Source organism: Meles meles, unplaced genomic scaffold, assembly GCF_922984935.1.
Source record: "Meles meles unplaced genomic scaffold, mMelMel3.1 paternal haplotype, whole genome shotgun sequence".
Lineage (NCBI taxonomy): Eukaryota > Metazoa > Chordata > Mammalia > Carnivora > Mustelidae > Meles > Meles meles.
Window position 1 is genome coordinate 408,617 of NW_025721139.1, and position 9,027 is coordinate 417,643.

At 41.3% G+C, this 9,027-nt stretch overlaps 1 long non-coding RNA gene across 1 annotated transcript in view; it reads right to left on the minus strand.

Moving 5' to 3' along the window:
• The window catches only part of LOC123936028, a 65,427-nt gene extending 59,438 nt beyond the window's left edge, over positions 1-5,989 (minus strand). The window contains exon 1 of the long non-coding RNA XR_006817061.1: positions 5,865-5,989. This is a non-coding gene — a long non-coding RNA (uncharacterized LOC123936028). The remainder of the gene's footprint in view (positions 1-5,864) is intronic.
• Between the last annotated feature and the right edge of the window lie 3,038 nt (positions 5,990-9,027).

The following is a 9,027-nucleotide window of genomic DNA, read 5'->3' on the forward strand; positions in this document are numbered from 1 at the left end:
GTTCCTGCTCACCCTCTATGACAGCCAAACCACAGAACCCTGAAGCCAAACCACAGAACCCTGGAACTCTAGGGAGCACCATTTGAAAGAGTAAGAGGCATATATATTAACCCAAATCAGATAATAAATATGCAACTATTTACTATAAACTGTAAAATGGCATACTAACTATGGTTGTTGTTTTATAGACTGCAAAGTGTTCTTACAGTTTTAAGTCAACAGAGTATGTATAAGAATATCATGGGGCACACCTGGGTGGCTCAGTTGGTTAAGTGTCTGCCTTTGGCTCAGGTCATGATTCCAGGGTTCAAGTCCCACACTGGGCTCCCTGCTCGGCAGGGAGTCTGCTTCTCCTTCTTCCTACCACTCCCCCTGCTTGTGTGTGCACTCGCTCGCTCTCTCTCTCTCTGACAAGTAAATAAATAAAATCTTTTAAAAAATAAGAATATCATGGGAAGAAGGACTACATGCAAAGAAGGGGAAACACTGGGGGAAGAAGTAAAGAAGAGACTCAGAGACAGAAAGTATAAAGAGGAATATCACCCATGCAAAAATTAGACACTAAGGCTGACCAGTATGGGTACCTCTGTGTAGCAACTGTAGCATCAGAAGAAATAACAGTAACCATATATAGGGCACTCCCGTAAGTCAGGGACTGGGCAGAGCCCAAAGCATCCATCATCTCATCCTTACAGCAACCTTGAGAAATGCTATTGGTTCCCCGTTTTAGAGATGAAGAAAATGGGGCTTGAAAAGTTTAGGAATGTGTCCATTCCTAATTTAACTAGTAAATTAGAGACAGGACCCAGATTCTGGGCTATCTGAGGTCAGCGTCTAGACAGGTAACAAACTTCAAAATCTTTTGTTTATGACAAGACATGTAACTCATGTGCCCGCAATGTGGAAGAACAGCACATTCTGATTTGCCAGGAACACTCCAGGGTTACATCTGTTTCCCAGTGTAATTATTAATAACACTCCCTTTCACCCTCAGAAGTGTCCCATTTTAGACAAAAGTGTTCACAGCCATCCGGCCACAATGCCAGAGTGAAATGTGTCGACAAGATTTTCCAGGCCCAGTGCAAAATAAAAGTGTGAGGCCTTTTGCTCAAAAAGCAGGGGGAAATGTGTTATTAAAGATACTGAAATAGGGGCACCTGGGTGGTTCAGTTGGTTAAGCCTCTGCCTTCAGCTCAGGTCATGATCCCAGGGTCAGGGGATTGAGCCCTGCATTGGGCTCCCTGCTCAGCAGGAAGCCTGCTTCTCCCTCTCCCTCTCCCCGTGCTTGTGTTCCCTCTCTCATTCTCTCTCTCTGTCAAATAAAGTCTTTAAAAAAAAGAGGTATTAAATATAAAGCTTTTCTCTTTCTTTCATATATTAGCTCTACTCACAATCTACTATCCCAGTGGACTTCACTTGTAAAACACAAGTTCAAAGATAAAACTAGCACAAATTTCAAGACAGTGTTAGCAGAGTTCTAAACCAAGTTCCAGGTCCTTCTGAGTACGAAGCCCAGAGCAAAGCGCACAGCATGCACACCCATGAAGCTGGCCCTGCTCTGCCCTTCTTCTGTTCACTCAGATGGGTCTGGGAAGACATCCTGATCTTGGTATGGCCTATGATTTCACAAGCACTGCACAAAATTCTGTGGAAAAACACACAAGTAAAATATGGGCCTGTCCTCAAGAAGCTTACATTCTAATAGAATGAGACCAAAGTAAACACATACATGTATAAGTCTCCTTTGGTGCAGGGAAGAAGAAACTACAAAGCAGTGAGCACTGTAGCCTGGGATGGGGTAGGGGGGACAGCAGAGAGGACAGGATTATGAAGTTTCCTCAAGGAATGGAGCCCTGAAAGCCCAGTGGGAATACAAAAGGATAGAAGGGCTAGTAAGAAATAAAAGAAGCCAGAGATCCCATGGGAAGCGAGAATCACTCTATATACCAGCTATCTGTGGGGTGGGAAAGTTGTTCTCACTTTAAAAAATGAAAGGGTTGGAAATGAGAACAGAAAGGAATTAGAAGTATAAAAGATCTTAGGGGTACCTGGGTGACTCTGTCAGTTAAGCTCAGGTTAACTGATTTAACTGTGAAGTTAAATGCTCAGGTCTTAATCCCAGAGTCCTAGAATAGAACCCCAGTCAGGCTCCCCTTAGCAGGGACTCTGCTTCTCCTTTTCCTTCTCCCTCTGCCTCTCCCCTGGTTCATGATCACATGCTCTTTTTCTTTCTCAAATAAAATTTTTAAAAATCTTTAAAAGAAAAAGAAGTATAAAAGATCTTAGTATGGGGGCGCCTGGGTGGCTCAGTGGATTAAGCCGCTGCCTTCGGCTCAGGTCATGATCTCAGGGTCCTGGGATCGAACCCCGCGTCGGGCTCTCTGCTCAGCAGGGAGCCTGCTTCCTCCTCTCTCTCTGCCTGCCTCTCTGCCTACTGGTGATCTCTCTCTCTGTCAAATAAATAAATAAAATCTTTTAAAAAAAAAAAAAAAAAAAAAGATCTTAGTATGAAAAGTTTTCCCCTTCAGGTCATATGATCATTTCATCAAGAGAAAAAATACAATTTTGTTTGATTATTTATGGGCTTGTAAGTCAAAAATATGTTCTTGATAAAACTAAAAATACATTTTCTATCTCTTCATAATAAAAATAAGAGTTACCCTTACTGCATGTTAATGGCTGAAACAATGACAGAAATCTAAAACAATGACTAATCTAACAAATATTTACATTTGACTTAGAAATGCACTACCAGATTTTTTACAACAAATGTACCCCTTATTTAATACTAGTGCTAACTTTTTTTAAAAATCACTTTTATGGTTTGTCTACATTTCTGATCAGTCCTTCAAGATGGACTCCTAGAAAAAGAATTGCCGGGCCAAAGAGTTTGAATATTTTTAAAGCTTGGTATATTATTAGCTTACGTTAAAGTTAGAACTAGATTGACTACATCAACAGAAGGTGAACAAGTAATAATACATGCATATTCAGTGTTACTATAAATAATAATGAAAAAATAAATACTCAGAAAAGAAAATCTAAAAGTGTATTACAAGTAGATCTGAGGCTTTCAATGATTATGATTAAAAAGAAGTCAGGGTAAACTTTTGTTTAGGATGACAGGCCAATTAGTGTGTTTGTGTGTGTGTGAACATGTCTGTGCATAAGTACTGGATGTACGTGCACAAAATAATGGACAAAGAAAAATAAAAGTGGAAGAGTCCATAATTTCTGAATGAAATAAGAAGAATGAAATCATTAAATGAACTACTTGTAAATAGGGACATATAATTAATTTACTTTATACCTCCCACAATTTCTTTTTTTTTTCTTTTTTTTTAAGATTTTATTTATTTATTTGTCAGAGAGAGATCATAAGCAGGGGAAGCAGCAGGCAGAGAGAGAAGCAGGCTCCCTGCTGAGCAAAGACTCCAATGTGGGGCTCAATCCCAGAACCCTGGGATCATGACCAGAGCCAAAGGCAGATGCTTAACCAACTGAGCCACCCATGTGTCCCCTCCCACAATTTCTTACCCAACTCTATCTAGCAATAAGTTTTCAATTTTAATAATCAAGTGCTAAGGTTAGAGGAAAAACGCATATATTAAATAAAGATCAACAAATTAGTTTTTGATGTAGATTAGGTTAGATCTCTATTTCTACAATTCAGGACTCTACACAGTACTTTTTTCATATACCTCTAGAAAGAAGTAACTAATACAGTTTAAGAAGTGGCTCAGATTTTTCAAAAGTCAAAGGACTTTGTCACCAGTGAAGTTTCATGAAAGGCAAATCTGAAGCTATTAAAAGTCAAATCTCCACCTCACATCAGTCAGAATGGCTAGTATCAAAAAAACAAGAAATAACAAGTGTTGGTAAAGACATGGAGGAAAGGAAACCCTCATGCACTGTTGGTGGTAATGTAAATTTGTGGGGCCCTTTTGGAAAACAGTATGGAAGTTCCTCAAGTAATTAAAAATAGAAGTATCATATGATTCATAACTCCAGTTCTGGGCGTTTGCCTGAGGAAAATGAAAACACCAACTCAAAAAGATATATGTACACCTATGTTTGTTGCAGCATTATTTACAGTATGTAAGCAACTTATGCATCCATCTATAGATGAATTGATCTAGAAGATGTGGTATGGAATAGAATATGAAATTCACAATGGAATATTACTCAGCCATTAAAAAGCATTAAATCTGGCCATTTGTGACAACACAGATAGTAGTATGCCAAGTGAAGTAAGTCAGACAGAAAGACACCATATAATTTAATTTACAGTGGAATCTAAAAAACAAAACAAGCAAACAACAACAAAGAAAAACAGATTCATAAATACAGAGAAAAAACAAGCAGTTGCCAGCAGGGAGGGGAGTGGGAGGATAAGTGAAATAGATGAAGAGGATTAAGAAGTACACACTTCTGATTATAAAATGTCATAGAAACATACAACATAGGGAATATAGTCAATAATATTGTAATAACTTTGTAAAAAAAAGTCAAATCTTAAAAACATGCTTTTTAGAACATTGCTGCATGGAAGTGTACAACAATCCAATTTATCACCAATTACCCATATATTCTCAAATATCTAAATATTTCCAAAGAATGTGGCCCCAGGGGCTCAGGTATACTGATTTTAATTTGAGAAGTCAACCAGAAGTCAACCTGTGTTGAAACATTGTTCTCTCCTTCTTGACATAGCAAAGAAGTGAATTCCTCTACCATAATTATAAGCAGAAAGTTTACATCTTACAGAACACTGAGCGGAAAGTTTTGGCCTTTGAAACATTTCCCTTTGGACCACGAGGGCATGCAACACGGAGGTGGAAGGAGCAGTAGGTTTGAAGATGTGAGTTAGATTGCAAAGGCTAAGAGCTCCTCAGTCCTATGCTCGCCCAGGCATCTGGGTGGAAAGGAGCCAATGCTCTTTTGTCTTTGCAACAATGAATAGAAAAAATTCAATTTCTGAGTGATGTCTCAGAAGTTTCTTTCACTCAGTTTTGCCCCTTCTGGCTCTAAAATGAATGAAACGTTTCCAGAGCAGCCTTCCAATACGTCAAGCTGAAACTTTGAAACAAAGTTCCTGCCAGTTCTTTCTATGAAATCTTGAAGTTTTTTGACACTAGTTTTATTATACTACTCTCCTGGGCTCAGTGTGAACAGAGAATCCAGAAGCTGAGCGGGGAGCAAATTTAAACCCGGGATGGAGGATGGGGGTAGGAGACTGCAGAGCTAGAACAGGGTAAGCACCACAGGTGGCTTTAATAGCCAACAGCCGCCAGAGATCATAACCCCGCTGCTCCTTCTCTAGCCCCCGCCAGAATCCTATGTTTCAAAGATTATTATAACTAAGGGACTTCGCTGCCATCTAATCTGAATAATGAACTCAAGCTCTAAAGCAATCAAGGATTTTTTTTTTTCTTTTAACTAAATGTGCCTGAATGTGGTAAACTGACTTTAATCACCAAGCCAAAGTCTTAAAATCCCAGGGGAGGAAGAGAAGAGGGTAAAAAAATTACATAAGGCAGCCGGGGACGGGGTAAAGAGTGAGGAAAGATGGGGTAAGCAGGGATTCCGGGGACAAGAGCCTTCTCCCATTGGAGCTAACTTTTCAAGCCCGCCTATCTCCAAGGCCCTGGCAAACTCACTGCGTGTCCAGGCGTGAAACAGCCCCGCCCGGGGTCCACGCGCGGGCGAGCATAGTGTCCGTGCGCGGGTTCATGGTCCCGCGACGCTGGGAGCGGTACCCCGTCCCCAGTAGACAATGCCACGCGCGCTTCCAGCGGCCTCTCCGGGATCCGCGCCTCGCGCCGCCCGCCACCCCCTGCCTCGCCGCGCGGGGACACACTCACCAACACCAGGAACTCCAGCGTGCCCACATAGTCCCGCTCGGTCTTCTGGAGCTCGCTGAGCATGCAACAGGCGCAGGCGAAGCTGTTTCTCCAGGTCCTGGGCGCTCTCGGCGCTGGCATCCCCGCGGCTCTCATTGGTCACGGTGGGCGGCGGGACGCAGGGCTGCGGTCCTGCGCGCTATGCCGCGTGCCGACTGGTGCCCCGCCCCGCACCGGCCAGAGGGGAAAGTTGCTGCCTCTGAGAAGTCGGAGGGGGTATGGGCGACTTTACATGCCGGGGAGAGGCTGGGGTGTTGTGAGAGTAGAGTGCGCTAGCTGGAACTCCAGCGCGGGAGGCGCGAGGCTCTGAGCAGACAAGGAGATGGCCCCTGCCCGGGACCTGTAGGCTGAGCCCCATGGCTCTGGCCTCACGCGGCCGGGGCTGGAGGAGAGGCAGCTCCGACAGCCACAGCGGTGACTTGGACATTAATCAAATGCTTTGTATCCATGTGACGCCGACACTTTACCCTTCGCCATATCTCAGGAAAAAGGAAACAACCCTGGGGAAGTGTGTTGCATGCCAGCTAACTAAGCACACACACACACACACACACACACACACACACAGGGAGTCAGCACTTGAGATAGAACTAATTGGAGATTCCCAAACCCAGGAGGACGAACTCCAAGACACAGCTCCAGGGTTGCTTCTATGACTCCCGCCTATTGTTTAGCTTTAATGTGTTTTGTACAAATCCTGAAAGCAAAGAAACAAGTTCCCAAGGTTACATAACTGGATGGGAACAAAACAACCATGCTATTAACCCTCCCATCTTTGAAAAGAAACACATTGATTTTTGGTTTTGTTTGGGCACAAAATAGGTTTGCTTTTAAAAGCCCCCCAACCGAGAATAATTCACAGAGCAGATACCCTTCTGCCTGCCCTTGGAAAGTCAGTTAGCATAATAAATGAAGACACTATGGGAAAATGACAGCCCTGGCCCAAACAAACAGACTCCAGATAGAATAAGCATCCCCCTTTGCACTGTGCTGTTTTGGAGGGGTGCTTTGCATGCCTATGACTTTTTTTCAATAGCAAGATAGTATGTGAATTTAATCACAGGCAAAAATACTCGTGCCAATTTTGTTTCTAAGAGGTGCTATGATTTAACACAGTGTCACTAAATGAGCAGCTTTGTGTAAAGCTGTTATTGAGTGGTTATCAAAAGATATGTAGATATGTAAAGGTATAGAGATACAGATATATTCTTAGGATTTGAAAAAGGAGAGAAACACAGAGCATGTCCTGATTGTAATGTGTATGTTTATTGCCTTTTCTCACTTGGAAACAGAATCAGAAGCTAATGAGCACTGAACATTTACAATTCCAAGCAGAATAATCCATATATATTTTTGTCTTTATATTATCCACATTGATTTTTCAGTGTCATTTTATTCCTACTTAGAACTTGAAGCACTCCACACTAATGACATTTAAATATACTGAAGAGTGAATGGTTTTGATGAAAGAAAGTAGCATGTTAATTTTTTCCAATAGTTGAAAGCATTAGCAAAACTCTAAAAATAAAAGATATTTTCCACATTACTTACATTAAAATAATTATCAGAGATATCTTTTCAGAGCATGATGAATCCCTACATCCCTCAAAGAGCAAAGAGGGAGTGAAATATTCTTCTTTTATTAAGGGCACAGCTTTTGAATGTGTGAGGAGCTGATGGACAAGATATGATTTTCCTTTGTTTTGTGCATGCCTATCTATAGGTAGCTCTGAGCAAAGGACAAATAAGCAAATGGCGTCACACCTGTGGCAGAAGAACAAAGGAGGAGGGGCATTAAAGAGCAGATCTCATAACCCCTAGTAAACAATAAACAAAAGAAACAAGGGAGGACAAAGGAAACACACATCCAGCAATGAATGGGAAAATCAAACATGGTTTAGCCTTTACGCAATGTACCACAAGGAATGAATGCATTTCCTCCTTACATCCACCCTTCTCCAATGTAAAAAGTGAGTAAATAAATCACGCTTTCCATTCAGGGACTCTTATAGATAAATATATACATATCTATATATATTTCTAACCAATTGTCCCCCCCCAAGTTTGAGAGCTGTTTATGCCATTATCCTTCTATCAAAAATAATTAGTTTATATACAACCCACTAGAGCTTCAGCCTTATCTCTGAGAGTAATATATTGAGCTTGAATCTCCAGTGGGGTTTTACCTACCCAAACCATTTGCCTTGAATCTACAAACGTGTGTATTGAGTAACTCTATGTGCATTGCATGGACCTATGGCCTGAGGACCACAGAGACTTGATCTCTAGGCAAATATTTCTGAAGGTATTTCACAGACCATTACACGGAGGTCTTGTTAAACATTTCTGGGCCTCATCCTAGATGTATTGAATGAGAATCTCAGAGATGCAAGCCCTAAACTCTTTTGACGGGTTTTCATATTATTCTTAGCCCTGCTAATATTTGAGAGCCACCATTCTAAGGAATTATAATTGAGTAGGAGAGTGTTATAAATATAAGTAATTCTGTTAAAAGGAAGCTGCAAGGCATGCTTTGAAAAAATAAAAAAGTGCAAGGACGTTAACAGAAAAATATTCAAGTGTGCACATCCAATTGTCTCTCAAAAGTGCCCATAGAAATTATTATGATAGTAACAGTTTCTCCCCATTCTTCTGTTCCTCGGTGTATTATTCCTCAATACCATTTGTAATTAATAAACAGCTTCAGAACACCATGTAGTGCCTTCTGCCAGGCACCTCTCAGTGTCTTCTGTAGCCCTGGCAGGAGTTCTTAATTCCTTATCAGAGACTTGAGAGCATAAGAAAACAGGGCCCTCATATCTGGAAACCTTCACTTTGATGGTAAATAAGGTCTTTCATAAACTCTGAACGTGTTGTATCCCTCCCCACTTCCTCTATTGAAACTTTAAGCTCTGTCTGCCAGGAAAAAGAAAGCGACAACAAAAATGATGGACAAGACCCAGGTTTTCCTGAAATAGTAATGAGGTTGAAGCATCCAATAAAAAGGGGATGGGAAAAAAGAAGATAGTGAGAAAAGGCTAAGTGGTAAACTAGCCCAGCCATTAAGTTTATTTCATATGCATGAACTTGTTCCGGTTAGAATCTATTATTATACAGTTCAAAG